A 16,978-nucleotide genomic window follows, 5' to 3' on the forward strand; every position below is an offset into this window, starting at 1 on the left:
AAAACCAGGTATACAAGAAGAAGGAACATCAAAACTCATATGTGAATTTTTTTCTTCTCTGGATTCCATTAATAAACAACTAACTTCATTATTCATTCATTTTTTAAGACAAAGGACTAGTTAGTATGAAATAAAACATTAGTTGGTGAGAGTTACACTATATGAAGAAGTTAAATATGGGACACCAATGGCACATTTGTGGCTCAGAGGATGAGGATAGTAAGTGAATTGTAAAGCTTGCTTTGTTTTAATGTGAGGTGGCAAAACTTTCACTGCAAGAATACTTAGGGATGTATTGTAAGTCCTTAGAAAAACTAATGTTCAAAAAAACACAGAGGTATATCTGAAAAGTTAGTAGTGTAATTCAAATGGAATGCTTCAAAAGGATCCAATTAATTCAAAGGAAGGCAGTATTGGAGGAACAGAAGGGGAAAAACTTAAAGAACAGGGGCTGGGAATATGGCCTAGTGGCAAGAGTGCTCTAGCATACATGAAGCCCTGTGTTGGACTCCCCAGCACCACGTACATAGAAAACGGCCACAAGTGGCGCTGTGGCTCAAGTGGCAGAGTGCTAGCCTTGAGCAAAAAGAAGCCAGGGACAGGGCTCAGACCCTGAGTCCAAGCCCCAGGACTGGCAAAACAAAACAAAACAAAACAAAACACCAAAAACTTAAAGAACAAACAAAACAATTGGCAGAAGGAAAGAAGGACGTTAGGAAGGAAGGAAAGAAGGAAGGAAGGAAGGAAGGAAGGAAGGAAGGAAGGAAGGAAGGAAGGAAGGAAGGAAGGAAGGAAGGAAAAGGAAGGGAAGGGAAGAAAGGAAGGAAGGAGAGAAAGTTAAAGAGGGAGGGAGGGGAGAAAGAGAGAAAGAGGAGGGAGGGAAGGAAGGAAGGAAGGAAGGAAGGAAGGAAGGAAGGAAGGAAGGAAGGAAGGAAGGAAGGAAGGAAGGAAGGAAGGAAGGAAGGAGAAAGTTAAAGAGAGAGGGAGGAGAGAAAGAAAGAGGAGGGAGAGAAGGAAGGTAGGAGAAAGGAAAAGAAAAGAAAAGGAAGGAAGAAAGGAAGGAAGGAAGGAAGGAAGGAAGGAAGGAAGGAAGGAAGGAAGGAAGGAAGGAAGGGAGGGAGGGAGGAAGGGAGGGAGACAGAAAATAATAATCTAGCTCAGACACAGAGAGTGGGAAAAACACTTCCCAACAAATCCAGCAATGGCAATATGGACAATATATCATGGCCAAGTAGGATTTATCTCAGCAATATAAAACCAGGAAATATAATTTGGCAGTCAGAAAATATAATTCTCTAATTAACTGCACAAAGAAAAATGCTTTTTATATTTTAAACTTTCACAATAGATTGAGAAAATGGTATTGACACAATTCAACACCCTTTCCTGATAAATATGTTCAAGAATCCAGTAATAGCAGTGAATGTTCTCATTCTGTTAAAGACTCAAGACCCTGCCCCCCCTTCCCCCCACCCCCGTCAAAAGTTAAATGAAGTAAAAACATGCAGGGGACATTGTTCAAGTGGTAGAGTATTCCCCTAGCAAGCATGAAGTTCTTGAGTTCAAAGCTCAGTACTGTCAGTAAAAAGGTTAAAAAGATTGCCAAGAATAGAAAAGAAATACAAATATTATCAGGTTACCTTACAGAACTGTTGACAATCACTTTCCAAAATCTTGTATTTTGCAAAGAGTTGCATGATATACTTAATATATTGTCCCTTATTTGGGTTAGTAGAGAAAATGATGATGCACACATAAGAAAATAAAAGGTAGAAGATGAAGAAATTTTAGAAGGGATATGAAAAATTACAAGAGGAGAGTATTAAAATTGCATCCAATTTGTTCACCATGTTTATCCCACAAAATCTATCTTAATATAGTAGAGTTCTAATTCAATATGTTATAGCAATGGTTAACAGCTGTCTGTCTTTAATTATGAAAGCCTTTTGCTAAATTCTTGTGTCTGCTTACTGCCAGAAGTTTAACTTACTTTTATTATAAAAAGGCTCCTTCAAATTCAAATTTAATTTCTTCTTGTAAAAAGTAAAACCCCAAACCAACAACAACAGAATTTTACTTGGCAGGAAAAATACATTCCATGGTTGATAAAGAGCCTTAATCATTCCAAGCATAGTAGCTCAGAACTACAATCCCAGCTACTTTCAAAGCAGAAGTAGAAGGATCATAGTTCAAGCAAGGCCAGTCTGGGCTAAATTTAGTGAACACTATCTCAATGAACAAAACAAGGTGTGGTGGTACACACCTGTAATTCAAGCAACATAAGAGACACAAGATAGTAGGATCATAGACTGAAGCCAAATGAGCAAAAGTAAGATCGTATGTACAAAGTAATTAAGAAAAAAAAGGGCAGGGAGTATGGCACAAGTAGTAGAACACTCAACTAGCAAAGCACAAGGCCTGCCCTAACAAAGCAACAACAACAACAAAACCAACATTGATCATTGGGGAAGGAATATATTCCTCACATCTGAAAACAAAGGAATTGCCAGAAGTGGCGAATATGCATTGCTTTTTATGTTGTATATAAAACATTAGCCTAGGGGCTGGGAATATGGCCTAGTGGTAAAGTACTCGCCTCATATACATGAAGCCCTGGGTTTAATTCCTAAGCACCACATATATAGAAAAAAGCCAGAAGTGGTGCTATGGCTCAAGAGGTAGAGTGCTAGCCTTGAACAAAAAGAAGCCAGGTACAGTGCTCAGGCCCTGAAACCACGCCCCAGGACTGGCAACAACAAAAAAAGAAAAAGAAAAAAGAAAAAAAAATTTAACTTAATAGCTTAATAAAGAGGTGAAATGACTTAAGGGAAAAAAATGTAAATACAAATGTATTGTTTTGAATGAAGTTTGGTGGAAAAATATGAACCAATATAGAGGAACAAAAAATGAATTATCTTGATGAATTTAAAATGTTTTCATCACTTATTTCAACGTAGGAGAAGACCATAAATAAATCTTCATTGCCCTGTGTTCATCCCAAGCTTCTTTAACTCCACTAAAAACAAATGCTCTACGTACTTCAACTGCGGAACTTATTTCCATGAAGAAAGTTATTGGATAAGCTCTAAAGACAGTCATACATCCTATTCACATAAAGAAAAACATTCTACTAACACTTTGGAAATGGATATTTTTTGTTCACTAATCATAGTACCAAAACAATTTTCTTTTTTCAGAATGCGTTTGAATTTAGGGCCTTGCCTTGCTTGGTTGGCACTCTACTGCTTGAACTATACTTCCAGCCTGTGTGTGTGTGTGTGTGTGTGTGAGTGTGTGTGTGTGTGTGTGTGTGTGTGTGTGTGTGTGCAAGCCTGGGGCTTGAACGCAGGGTCTGGGAGCTGTCCCTGAGCTATTTTGCTAGGGCTAGCCTTACCTCCACTTCCAGCTTTTGTGATGGTTAATTGGAGAGATGAGTCTCGTGGACTTTCTTGCCTGAGTTTGGCTTCAAACAACAATCCTCAGATGTCAGCCTCTTGAGTAACTAGGATTACAGGCATGAGCCACTGGAACCTGGCTTCAGCTAGGAGTTTCTGTGGCTATTTTGGAGTCTAGTGGACTTCTCTATTGAACTATGATCCTTCAGGTCTCAGCCTCTTGAGTCGCTTGGATTATAAGCATGAGCCAAGTACCTGGCCCCAAGTAATTCTTTAGAAAAGTATATTTTTGATATACAAAGTCCAGAGATGGGTTTCTGGGATAGCAACATCAGATGTGTTAAGTAAATCACAAAGTAATATTTATAAATATTTTTACTAAATACATCATTATCTTGACCCCTTTTACAATCTTTTGAAATGGAGAAGGTAGATGTCATTTGGAGCACTTGACCAGCAAGAGAACCAAGGCTCAAAGAGGTACTACTGTTGTACACCTTAGGAGTAGAACTAGCTCTAGAACTTAGGTCTTCTATCAGTCTACCCCAGTCACTAGTCAGTGCTCTGAAATAACTGAATTTCAAAATCTCCATTCCAAGACTGGAACATAATTTTCCCCCTGTAAGGATGAGATTTCTCTGCACAGCTAAGCACATTAGAGGAGCCCATTACCAGTTATGAAGTTCATGCCACTATCTAATTGGTCTCTGAAATACTGCCCCGCCAAAGACGCAAAGGCATTCAAAGAAAGCACTAACAACTGAAATTACAGCAGGGATTAGAAGGATGCTAAATTAATGCATTCCTTGGTTGCAGGATTATGAGCAAGTGTTATTGTGGATAAGCCTTCTATATTTTTCTATTAGAAACTCCATTCTCCTTAAAAGATCAACAAGAAGAACCAAAAGGGAATTCCCTAAGGTCAGCTCTGAGGAAACATAAACCTCTAATTCAATAACTCTGCTACTGCTCTGAAAAAAGGCTTTATTATTGCAACATACATATGGAGCCAATTGGACATTAATGACTAATCAATCCCTCCGCTTTCTATTCTACTTAAAGTGTCACAAACCATGTTTAGATTAGCCCATTTCCTGCTTAGGATTGCTCAAGATGTCTTTTGTTCTTTCAGGACCAGCCTGATGGAGGCAGCTTAAACAAACACACGACCGGAGTGGCGCAGGAGTTATAAAGTGCCATATGTGAATGAACAAAGGGGCTATACTAAAGCCTTTTGTGGTATTTGTTAATGTTTTTCATCTGAGCTTAAAAAGGCTTAATGACTTTGTGGTGAGCTGATGCATGTGGCTCGTGGCTTTGCAAAATGAAGGAAATTCTAACCAGTGATATACCAGTCTGTGTTTTCAGGAGTCTCCTGCTTTAAGTTTTGGTGCCTGTGTTTACTTTGGTGTTTTCATTTTTTTTTAATTCTCAAGTTATATTTTCTTTACACAGATAGCTAAACAGAGTCCTTTATCTTTTTTCAACTATAGAATCCCAGGGCAGCTGGGATAACTTACGTGCGTCTTTACTTCAATGACCTGAAAGTAGCACAACACATCAAATATTCCACTTGTTATCCACACGCTGGATGGTGGCACAGAAGGAGGGCTTACAAGCTGTTGAACTCAGGCAAAAAGGCTGCATTTAAGTTTGAACCAGAGACCACTAGGGATGAATAAGACAACAGGTTCTGGCTTCTCAAGTTTTCAGGAGAACCAGGCTCAGGTTCAAGAAGACACCCTTGGAGAATACATGACTGGTGAAAAGCTGGTAGACTAAATAATTCATGCTGCTCTGCATTTTCTGGCTTCAGCCCACCCCAGTTCCTATCATAGACTCCACATGAAATGAAGCAGCAGAAATCAAGAGGAAATTAGTCACCAGATGCGATGAAGTCCTTCTTCCCTTTTCTACCCTCACTGACTCCCTAAACCCTACAGCCTCTACTGAGCTATCTTAAAAGGTAGCCTTCTGGCTGGTATTCTTCCATTTTTTTAAAAATCTTTTAACTTCCACCTAAATACCTCTTTCTAATTTCAACCAGAATGATTTGCCATAAATACAATTCTGAATAGGCCATTCCTACATTTAAAACTCCCTTCAATATTTCCTGAGTCTGAATTCCTACATGGATACATGGCTTTCCGTGATTTAGGCCTTCATCCTGTGGTTCCTCCACTGTCTCCAGCTATTCTGTTCAAAGCTTCTTGCTTGATAACACTGTACCACGTCTAGTCAGCAGTATCTATGCATTTGGTTTTTATGCTAAGAATTTGAGCTTCCTCTTTTCCTGGAATTACATATTCATCTCACACAATCACTCATTGTAGACACATTTTGGGGTCTGTCTATTCAATGGGAGACTTATATGGCTTCCAGGATATACAGATACTCTAGGACCCCCAGGAGCCACACCACGCTTACCTCTACCTTTATCGTATTTTGCCCAAATTACCAGTTTCATGTGTCTACCTTCCTCACTAGTCTGTGTACCCCAGCAAAGTGATTGCACTGGGTCTTATCTATAGATGAGCCTTCAGGCTGGTCCCAGGCTGCCACAAAGTAAATACTGAAAGGTCAATGGAGACAGCAAAGAACAGCAGGCATCTTCAACAGTGAAAATGTTAGACACTCAGATGTCTGCATGCTTCATTAGCATCCAGGAGTCTGTAAACTCAGATTTCATGCAAATATCCATTTTTATCTCTTTTATTCTGTTAAGTGTCTTGTAAGAATGTTTTCAATGGGAAAAATGCACCATACCTTCTAGAGACTTGGAGATGGTTGGTTCTCACTTTTCTCTTATTGATTTTCACCCTGCACAATTGTGAGATACTGACCTTCTTACTTCCAGGAAACCATAGAAAGACAGTAAGACAAGTCTGAGCTTTAGGGGAATATCAAATCTGAATACTTTTCCAGTGTTATCAGATGTGTGTGAACTACAACTGATACACACACACACACACACACACACACACACACACACATTCAAACAAACTTACAAAATGACCTTCCTTGAACAGCCCAACATTAGCATAAAACATGCTCATAAAATTGGATAACATAAACATGAGAGACAATAAAGATTGCCCAATTCACATTCTTTGTTCCACATGAGGAAATGTGTCATTTAGAGAGGTTAGTTTTAGCATTAGTCAATGGCAACACAACTCAGATAACTTAAATATTATTATCACTAATATTGACACTTGTTATCATCATGAATTTCTAAAACTGAATTGTTTTAATGGCATCCAGATCTTGCCTTAAAAACTCCTACTAGTTAATTGAACTGGCCTCTCTTCTTTGTTTCACTTTACTTCATTGCATTTTTTTCAAGAGAATCTGTATTTTATTAGTATGAGAGGTATGGCTTTTGGGTCCAAGAAAAGCTATTTTTTTAAGATGGGGATATAAACATAGTATTAAGAAGATGGCAGCTCAAGGGTTTGGGGTAGTCATATGAGCCATCAAAATGTCTGTATCTTGGAAATCAGAAAAGTACATGCAAGGTGATATGCCTGATATCTGCATAGTCTGAAAGATTAAAAAGTAAAATATCTACACATTTTGATTTATAATTAAATTTTTCTTCTTTTTAATGAAATCTCTAAGAAAAAGATACTCCAACATAGGCAACCAGTTCAGCCATCTTGAACTGAAAGAAGCAGAGAGATAGAAGCAATATGGTGGCTCAGATGCTTTGTGATTAGCTATTTCAGGGCTTCAATTACAAGTTTGATCTTTCCTTGTAAAGAATCTTAGATAAATTATTGACCACCTCTTATGCTATAATTTTATCTCCCTACAAAAAGAGCTAACAATGTCTACTTTGCAACATCATTTTGAGGAACAAATGAGAATGTATGTTAGTTTTCAATAAAGTGACTGGAACCCAGTACTAGTACACTAAATAGTAGTTCCCTTAGGAAAAATAGCAGTAAGAATGGCAACAGAAATAGTAGAATGTTCATTTTAGCAACAAGAACATGAGAGAATAAGTGATATTTGTCATCTTCTAGACTTTACTCTTATGTGGCTGATGTGTTCATGTCCTGTTGTTCACATAGTTAAAAAAATATTAGCCTATAAATTGGCTGTGGGAGGCAATTTTTCCCTTAATAGTGTCTCTCTTCTGATCCAAAGCTGAAAATATATTTCAAAAGGGTCTCTAGGATACAGATTAAAATGAAATAATTCCTGCACATGGGAATAGAAAACAGTCCTAGCTGCCCTAACCAGAAGCAGACAAAAGGAAGAGAACAGAATCCTGTACATTTACAGATTACTTTATTTATATATTTATTTGTTTTTAAATTTATTGTAAAGGTGATATACAGAGGAGTTACAGTTACCTAAGTCAGGTAATGAGTGCATTTCTGTTTTAACAGCATCATCTTTCCCTATTTTCTCCTAGGTTTTCCCCTCCTGACCACCCTACCTCAAGTTGTATAGTTCATTTCCAATACAGTGTCAAGATTACTTCTTTAAATAAAAGACCCATTGGAATGATGAAGTATTAGGATTACAACCCATGGAACTATAAGAAATGGTGGACAAGACAGTTTCAGGAACATCTTAAAGTTGTTTTTTTCCTTCCTAGTAAGAGCTTTAACTATGCTTTAACATGAACTAGCTATTATCCTCTGTAACTACACCATCCATAAGCAGGAGCCTTTCCACAGAACAGTTGAAATGATAAAGGAGTTTCTCTGCTATAAAAAAGTGTGGGGCTGGGAATGTAGCTTAGCTGTAGAGTGCTTGCCTAGCATGCCCGAAGCCCTGGGTTCAATTCCTCAGCACCACATAAACAGTAAAAGCTGGAAGGTTCACTGTGGCTCAAGAAGTAGAGCAAAAAGAAGGGCAGTGCTTACTTAGGCCCTGAGTCCAAGCCCCCGGACTGGCAAAAACAAATTATGTGTGTGTGTGTGTTTGTGTGTGTAGACAAATTTTATATAGTATAATATACATATGCACATACATATTAGTAAGTTTCAATTTGCATTTTATATACATTTAAAATGGTTTAATATATTACTTATGAAATTTTTCTCTTCAGAGCTCAGATGGGATATTTTTACTTCAGTTATATTGTATGTAACTGTTTATAGTGTAACTGTTTATACTGTAATGCAAATGCTTAAGTATTCTTACACAATCTCTTCCCTCTGGCACCATGACTTTACCTGAAGCAACAGGTCTAAGGTGAAAGTATCCACCAAACAACAACAATTGGAAAAAAATCCCTCTCTCATACAAGAAGTACAAGTATAAAACTGTCAGGTACTGATCAGGCATAAGCATCCGCATGTATGTAGTATATTCAGAAGGAGAAGAGAAAAGGAGATACTTTAATATGCTCAGCTTTATCATGACATAATATGGATATGCATCCAGCTATAAATAAAGACAGGAGAGGAACTAAGAGACTCACAGAGCTCCAGGGCCAACCTAACTGCTGTATTTCCATTATTCTTAGCCTCTGGACCTAAGTCAATCTTTAACAGTTAAAGGTTAATACCTATCTATTTTGTGGCAGAGTCCAAATTCTTCAGTCTGACATTCAAGGCCTTCTGAAACATGGAATCCAGCTATTTCCAGGACATATTCAATTCAACAAACATTTGCTGAGTACAAGTGTATAGAGGCTTTGTGTTGAGCTTGGTGAACACAAAGGTATGAGAGATAATCAGAAAACTATAACTTGTTTAAACCTTACAAGTAAAGCTGAAGATTGTGAGGCCCTCAGAGATAGATTCTGGTTGGAAAGAGTGGTTCTTAGCAATGGAGTTCAACCTACAGAGAACTATCTCCAAAAACTACAAAAATAGAATGTATATTATAGGTGCAAACAACATGAGCAAACAGGAAAAATAAAGCAAGACAGGTATCCAGAAGATGGGGGTAGCCAAACATAAGAATATTCTGACTAAAGTTAAAACAAAAACAAAACCCTATCATAACACTGTTACTTGCAGAAAGGGAAAAAGCCAATTAGAGAAATCCAGTTTTGACTTTTAAGCTGAGATAAGTTAAAAGAACATTCAGAATTAGCCAGATGATTTTCAAATCCTACCAGCCTAAGGTTAGGCGAAATTCTACAGCCTTCATGTAGAAATTTAGGTGGCTCTTGTTGCTAGGAAATGGGAATTCTGGGACAGAGGCCTAGACAATTTTACACTCCAAGTTTACACAGTGAATTCACACATAGTAGACAGACCTCTATCACCAGGGTTTGTTCTAGTGTTTTCATTTATGTGTAGCAGAAATAGTGCTAAGGAAGCAAAGACTAATTTTGCAATCCCACTGGGACCATCTGCTAGCTGTTCTTGTCTTGAGTCTAATTTTCTTGGTGGGTAACAATCTTTGACACCTAGTTGCTTTAGAGTTGGGTAATACTTTTGTGTGATTCAACAATAGCATGTCTTCCTCAGCTTAAAGGATATTCCAACAGCAAAGTAGACATATTTGTTTTGGCTGTGATTTTACGTACTGCCATTGGCAACTCATTAAAATGCAATCCATTGAGAAATCAGCCACTCGGAGAGGCTAGTTTCTTCACTAAAGGAAGCCTGGGTTTGTGATTGGCTTTCAAGCTTAAGCAAGTATGAGGAGCAGGTTGAATCTCCTTTATGGTGTATTAGAGGATGAAGTTATACAAGAATCTTGACATTTCACTCTCTGGTCCCATCAGTACTATCTATCACTTGAAGAGTTCAATGGAAATTGTTTTCTACCAACATTAAAAGTTATTTGGGAGCTTTTAAGACACAGCAAATATATTTCTTTAGGAGAAGTTTATTTGCTTGTTTAAGAGTGCTGCACTTTATATATAGTGCTGATATAAACTGGTGCACAGGATCCTCTAAAACTGTTTATATCCACAGTAAAATACATTTCTGTGATACTCATACAACAGAGTTAGTCCAGAGCAAAAGGCTTCTTGAACTCTGCTTATCTCTTAGCCCATGTGGCTGTTACTCATCTTTACCATGTCTTGTGCCTCCCTCACTGCGTGGTCTGGCTTATGACCCCAGTCTGCTGTTCTGTGGAGACTGCCTATTCACTGCCTATTCACTTCTTCGAGATGCTTGGACACACTGTTTTAGACAGCCATGGAAAGCCAGATCTCGATTCCCATAGCACTACCCTCTGATTTACCAAGGTCTTTTTATATGTACAATTCCTTTCTCTTTTAGTCCTGCTACATGTTCTAGTAGTTGGACATCTTCCTACACAAAGACTTGTCATCTCTGGGATACTTCTGAACAAAGGGGCTTGAATGCAGGGCCTGGTCACTCCTTGTCCCTGAGACATTTTGCACAAGACTGGCACTCTATCAGTTGAGCCACAGATTCACTACTTGGAGATGAGTCTCACAGACTTTCCTATCCAGGCTGGCTTGAACCAAGATCCTCAGATCTCAGCCTGCTGGATAGCTAGGATTAAAAGTGTGAGCCACTGTGCTCTGGATAATTAATAGTTGCATTTATTTAAAAAATTGCATAGTCCCTAATTGATATTTAGTAATTGTAGTTAGTCCTTAAAGGCAAGTGAGTTCAATTATATGGCAGTAAAATTAGAGAGAAATCACCTAGGAAAGTGGAAACGACTTGTCTAGATAGAAAAACTAGAATTTAAGTCTTCTAGTGCCTGAGTAATTAATTATCTGAATCGGTGAAAGGTGTCATCTGGAGAAATTATGTTTTTATTTTTCCAGAGTCCACCAGTCAGACTAGAACCAGTGGGTAGAAGTTACAAGGAAACCCAGACAAATTTGGCTATAAATTATTAATAACAAAAATGGACTAAGAGAATTGGAACGAGCATCATATGGCATCAGCTTCCTGTCATTATTCTATTGAAAGCATTTGGGAAAAAAAAAAGTGAAATGACCACATCAGAGATATGCAAGGGATTTCTTGGCCAGAATTATAGATTTCATGACCTCTTTTCTTTATTCCAAATCGGAAAATCTAAGTGTTGCAATGTGAAGCCTGTATTCTGCTCTGGTGTGCTTGAACTAATGACCTTTACATTCCAGAGTACAAGCAGTTATAGCACTTAAATCCCACCCTAGATTAGGCTAGAGCTTGCCTCTGCTGTCTTGAATGAGTCATGTATCATGGAATCAATCTTTCTCTTGCACCAGGAGCAAGCATCTAGAGAGGGCAAGGGGAGTAAGAAAAGTTTCAAAAATGTCCAAGAATGTGGATCAAAGAGAAAGCAGGATTTTTAAGGGAGCACGTTAAGTAGAAAACCTCGTGGCCTCTGCTATTTATCCTTAAGCATGGAGCTTAAGCTGGCACTAATAAAACTATCCTGAGATATAAAACTTGGAGCCAACCAGAGGATTCCACAAAGAAGGAAGAAGAGGAAGAGACTTTGAGAAGATTAAAGGCCATCTGAGCTGTGATCCAATTCACAAATTCATAACTATCTATAAAAAGCTTCTAAATAAATCTGGGAGCAAGAGTCCTCACTTATACCTGTGGTCCTAGCGACTCAGGAGGCTGAGAGATAGATGTGAAGGCCCAGGATTGATGCTAGCCTAGGCAGAAAAGTCAGTAAGACTTCTTAGCTCCAATTATACAGCAAAAAGCTGGGAATGGAAGCTGAGTGCTGGTGGGACATACCTGTAATCCTAGCTACTAAGGATTTTGAAACCTGAGAATAGTGGCTCAATGCCAGCCATGGCAGAAAAAGTATGTGAGACTCACCTCCAATTAACCAGCAAAACACAACAACAACAACAAAAGCCCAGAAAACCAAATGGATCTGTGACTCAAGCTGTAGTAGAGTACTAGCCTTGTGGAAGAAAGAAAGCTAAGAGACAGCACCCAGGCATGAGTTCAAGCCCCAGTACTGGCACACACACGCAAACACTCACAGTCCTAAACATGGGAATTCATATGGCACATATTAATTTCCACTCAAATGAACAGACATTTTTAACTCATGGGAAATAGCACATCATTCCACTTTCAATCCAGGGCCTGAAGTCTGCCAAACACTTTCAGTGCTCATCTCTAAATTATAGGCTCGTAATTCACTCTTCCTTAGATCCGAATGAAGTACTGTCTTGCTCTGAAGCTGAGGTACAATAGATGAAAAATTTAGGAAGAATGTTTTCTTATCCAAATCATACTGGAAATAATATGAAATCCAGGTTTGAGAGACAAAAACAGAGACTGAAAGAGATAGTGCAAGACCTGAAAAGAGAAAACTGAAAAGAGAAGAGCAAAGAGACAGAATATATTTTGAAAAGCCAAATATTGTTGCTGGGGTAAGAGAATGAGAACAGAGAGAAGGAGCCAATCTGTGAAGGACTATTGGGAAATACTAGTAGAGAGATTCTCATTAATAAACAGGAAAGCTCAAAGAACATGAAAACTCATTTCAGCAAGTGACACAAATTTATTCTCTAAGGTATTTCTCTGAAAAAAACAACAACTAAATGTAACTTATTGTGGTTGGGCCATCTTTCTTATAAGAAACATACCCAGTCTTTTATGAAGCCCCTAATCACAACTGCAGATTTGGAAGGAACTTGTGTGATAATTCAATCCAACATACCTCTTTTTTGTTGTTATTGTTGGTCGTGGGGCCTGAACTCAGGGCCTGGGTGAGCTTTTTTGCTCAAGGCTAGTGCTCTACCACTTTGAGCCACAGTACTACTTCTGGTTTTCTGGTGGTGAATTGGAGATAAAGGTCCCACAGATTTGCTTGGCTGGGCTGGCTTTGAACCTTGATCCTCAGATCTCAGCCTCCTGAGTAGCTAGGATTCCAGATGTGAGCCACCATGCCCAGTTCAACATACCTCTTTTAAACGATAAAGAAATTTAACCTCAGAGGTAGCAATTAATTGTTTTCAGTCGCTTAGGAAAAGGACTTTATGCCAGTCTCCCAATATTCAGGGAAGAGCCTTTCCTATGATACTAGGCAACCTCCAAATTGGGAGACTGGCATTTGAGTTGTACTCTTGCCTAAGTGGAGCAAGGAGAGGGGAAATGCTATAGAGAAAGTCCTTAAAAGTTCTTCATTGCTAATATGAGATGACAAACCCAACTAATCAAGTCCCTCTTCTTCATTTGTCCTGTATGGAATATTAAAAAATTCTGTATAATCAATATATGTTAAACCTTCATCTACTTTGAAATATAACAAAACCTTAACCATATTTCCTGAGTCCTCAGCACCAATGAGTCTAGCTTTATAAATATCATGGTGAACAGAAATGCTGTCTTGTCACATTCAAGCCAAATAACAGCTGGACTTTAAAAATAAAATTTTGAAGGCATTTGCCTTTTATATTTTTAATTTCTGTTTTCCTTGCTTTGGTTTTGTCCTTTGATTTTGATGAGTGGTTAATACACATGCACAGCTGCCTCTTTTGGTGACCTTTTCTCTGCTGCTCCAGGCCCAGGGCTATGAAGCAAGTATTCAAATTGCTTACTAAGTGATGTTGTCATTTTCACGGCTGGCAGGTATTTTTCTGGGAGGCCTGGTTGAACTAGGACCCCATCTTTTGGGTTGACTTATTTTAGTCCATTCTGAAGATCCACAGAAATATAGAGATGATACAACCCTTATAATCACTGTTCTTAAGCTGGAGAGAATTTGGAGATGGTCGTGTATGAATGGAGAAGAGGAAGGAGCTCCTGAGCTGGGGCTCAGAACACACGTGGCAACTCTCTCTCAATTCTCTCGAGTACAAGGAAGTCCTGCTCTACTTAACACTGTATCTCAATGAATACTGTCTGTCTGTATTCTCTGTATTCATTCCTCCTTCCCCCCCCCCTTTTTTTTTTTGGTGCTGATTCTGGGGCTTGAGCTCAGGACCTACGTACTGTCCCTTAGCTTTCTTGGTCAAGACTAGTGCTCTACCACTTGAGCCACAGCTCCACTGCTAGCTTTTTGGTAGTTCATTGGAGATAAGAGTCTCATGGGCTTTCCTGCCCAGGCTGCTTTGAACCATAATCCTTCCATCTCAGCTTCCTGAGTAGCTAGGATTACAAGCATGAGCCACTAGTGCTGAGCTTTCCCTTTTAGTCTTCCTTCATTCTCTCTGTCTCTCTTGTCTGTCTCTTTGTCTCTATCTCTGTCTCTGTTTCTCTTTCTCTCCAAGAAATGTCTTTGTTCAACCACAAATTCAGTATAAGAGCAAATATACTTTCTCATTTTTCCAATACTTCAAGGCCTGTTTAATCTTCTTGCAGAGGGAAATATGAAGATGCAAGTAGAGAGAGTATTATGTGTACCTGTTATCTACCCCAACTTTAATACAAACTGTAACCCCAGCAGGCTTTGCAATCAGCTCACACTTGAACAGATGCCAGGAAATAGCCTGAAGTCAGCAGAAGTCAGCAGCCCTCACAAAGGCATTGCTCTCCGTATTAGAGCAGGTAACTTGACGCCATTCATGAACTCACAGTCCCCCAAAGCACATGAGGTCTCAATGGCAACTCTGGGCGAGCTTCTGAAGGGAGGTTTTCACACGCTCCTTAAGCTCCTGGGCCACTACAGCCCTTCTATGGTTACACTCATCAGGCCCTGCTGCTATGTGTGATGGAGTAACATGAGAGCCGCTGTATGGCATGACCTGCTATATTTAGGGGAGAGGAAATGGGCCATACTGAGGAAGGTCACAAGGAGTTTGCTCAAAAAACCGAAGGTACCACCTATTTCTCTGTATGTACAAGGGAGTGGTAGGCAGCTGAAAGTTGAGCCTGGCATCAAATCTCAGTTCTAGCTTTATTATGTGGCCCATAGTAAGTTATGTAATGACTCTCAGTCTCGATTTTCTTACCTGTTAAATGGAAAAGCAATCTTCACACAGTTTATGAGAACATGTCTGTAAAAACACTCACGTCATTATGCATGAGTGCTTGATAAATGTTTCTTGAGTTAACAGTAGCTAGGAACAGTTATTCAAATATAGACAATGTAAATATGGAATGGAATTTTTAGAGATCTGAATTTCTGAACAAATTCTAAAATATGATTCTCTATAATTTTTTAATTTTCTCTTTTTATAATGCTTAATAACTCCAGAATAGTCACTTATCAAGCATATGATACCATCAACTTGATTATCAGCATTACTGAGAGGCAACTGACTATATTTATAACCAATACACAATTAAGAAACCAAATTAGAGTTTTAAACTCCCATTTCCTGCATGAGGAACAGGAAATTCTCTCTCCCTCCCTCTCTCTCTGCCTCTCCCCCCCTCTGGCTCTCTCTCTCTCTCTCTCTCTCTCTCTCTCTCTCACACACACACACACACACACACACACACACACCTCCCTCCTAACCTTATTATATTAACTGTAACTTATAATATTCTATAGCCAAATGGACTACATACTCCAAAGTGATACTATTATATAAGGTCAAATATTTAGATACTTCATAGTACAATCTTCCAACATAATTGAGATGGGCCAGACGTTCACAGACTTCATCACGGACTTTCAAGCCAACCACAAGATCTGAGTTGCTACTGGCTAACTAACCATCATTTGGGCTCTATAGACAGAGGAATCCTAACTTTTGCTAATGGAAAACTTGCACTTGTGGTGCTTATGAAAATGTCAGTGTGCTCTTGCTATACATGCTTCAAGTATAGCTCTGCTTGGGATTCCTCTATCCTTCCTTTCCTAATTATCTTCCTTTTTCATTCCTTCTCTTTCTCTTTCTAACCTGTCTCTCTCTCTCTCAAGCGCACATGCATGCACACTCACACACGCATGCACACACACACACACACACACACCATACACAGGCACATACCAATCAATATGCTTTTTGTCATCTCGTCACCAGAACAACCATCAGACATTAGTCTCTCTCACTAGTAGGAAAAACCTGCCTTCTGGAAATTCTCCAAGTGTTTCCTAAGTCTGCTACTACCTATCCTTTAGAACTTATGTCAGGGCCTTCTGAGCTACCTGGAAGGCCCAGTTCAGATTCTGCTATGAAGAAATGCCTTTATGCTTTTTCAAAGGTCCTGGAAGAAAGCCTGCCAATCAAAGGGATACTCGTAAGAATCTTCCCCTCAAGCTAAAAAAGGACTGTTCGCTGGGGCCTGAGATGGGTGAAGTATCACGTTACTCTAAAGAGAACAAATTAATCTCCCCTGACTGGTGGGACAGATTCTGCCAAAGAAACAGCTAACGGGAAAACCAGTCCCTACTCTGTGATGACACAGTAAATAACCAGGCAACATTACTACCAAAGTGCTGACCTAACCCATAAATTGTACGGGGCCTCTGGGGAGCAGTTTCTGCTGATGTGCTGCTTGTGCATTTAAGACAAACAAACAAAAAAGGAAGAGGAGCGAGCAAGCATCGACAGTGCTGGAGGTAAACATCCTGAAAGCAAGGCTGTTCTTTCCACTCAGACATCGAAGGATGTCAGTCATGGTTAGTGGCCAGGCCTGGTCTGATTCTCTCCTGAGCAACTACAAAAATGATGTCAAATCTTCTCTAAGCAATCATTTAATCCCTAGAATGATTTGATTATGCCATAGGCTCACTTGATTTGGAATTAAATGACATGTAAAAAATCCTGC

At 39.1% G+C, this 16,978-nt stretch overlaps 1 protein-coding gene across 28 annotated transcripts in view; it reads right to left on the reverse strand.

The window, feature by feature from the left end:
- The window catches only part of Sox6 (SRY-box transcription factor 6), a 538,528-nt gene that overhangs the window by 26,392 nt on the left and 495,158 nt on the right, over positions 1–16,978 (reverse strand). The gene's annotated exons all lie outside the window — the stretch shown is intronic.

Source organism: Perognathus longimembris, chromosome 13 (assembly GCF_023159225.1).
Source record: "Perognathus longimembris pacificus isolate PPM17 chromosome 13, ASM2315922v1, whole genome shotgun sequence".
NCBI classification, from domain to species: domain Eukaryota; kingdom Metazoa; phylum Chordata; class Mammalia; order Rodentia; family Heteromyidae; genus Perognathus; species Perognathus longimembris.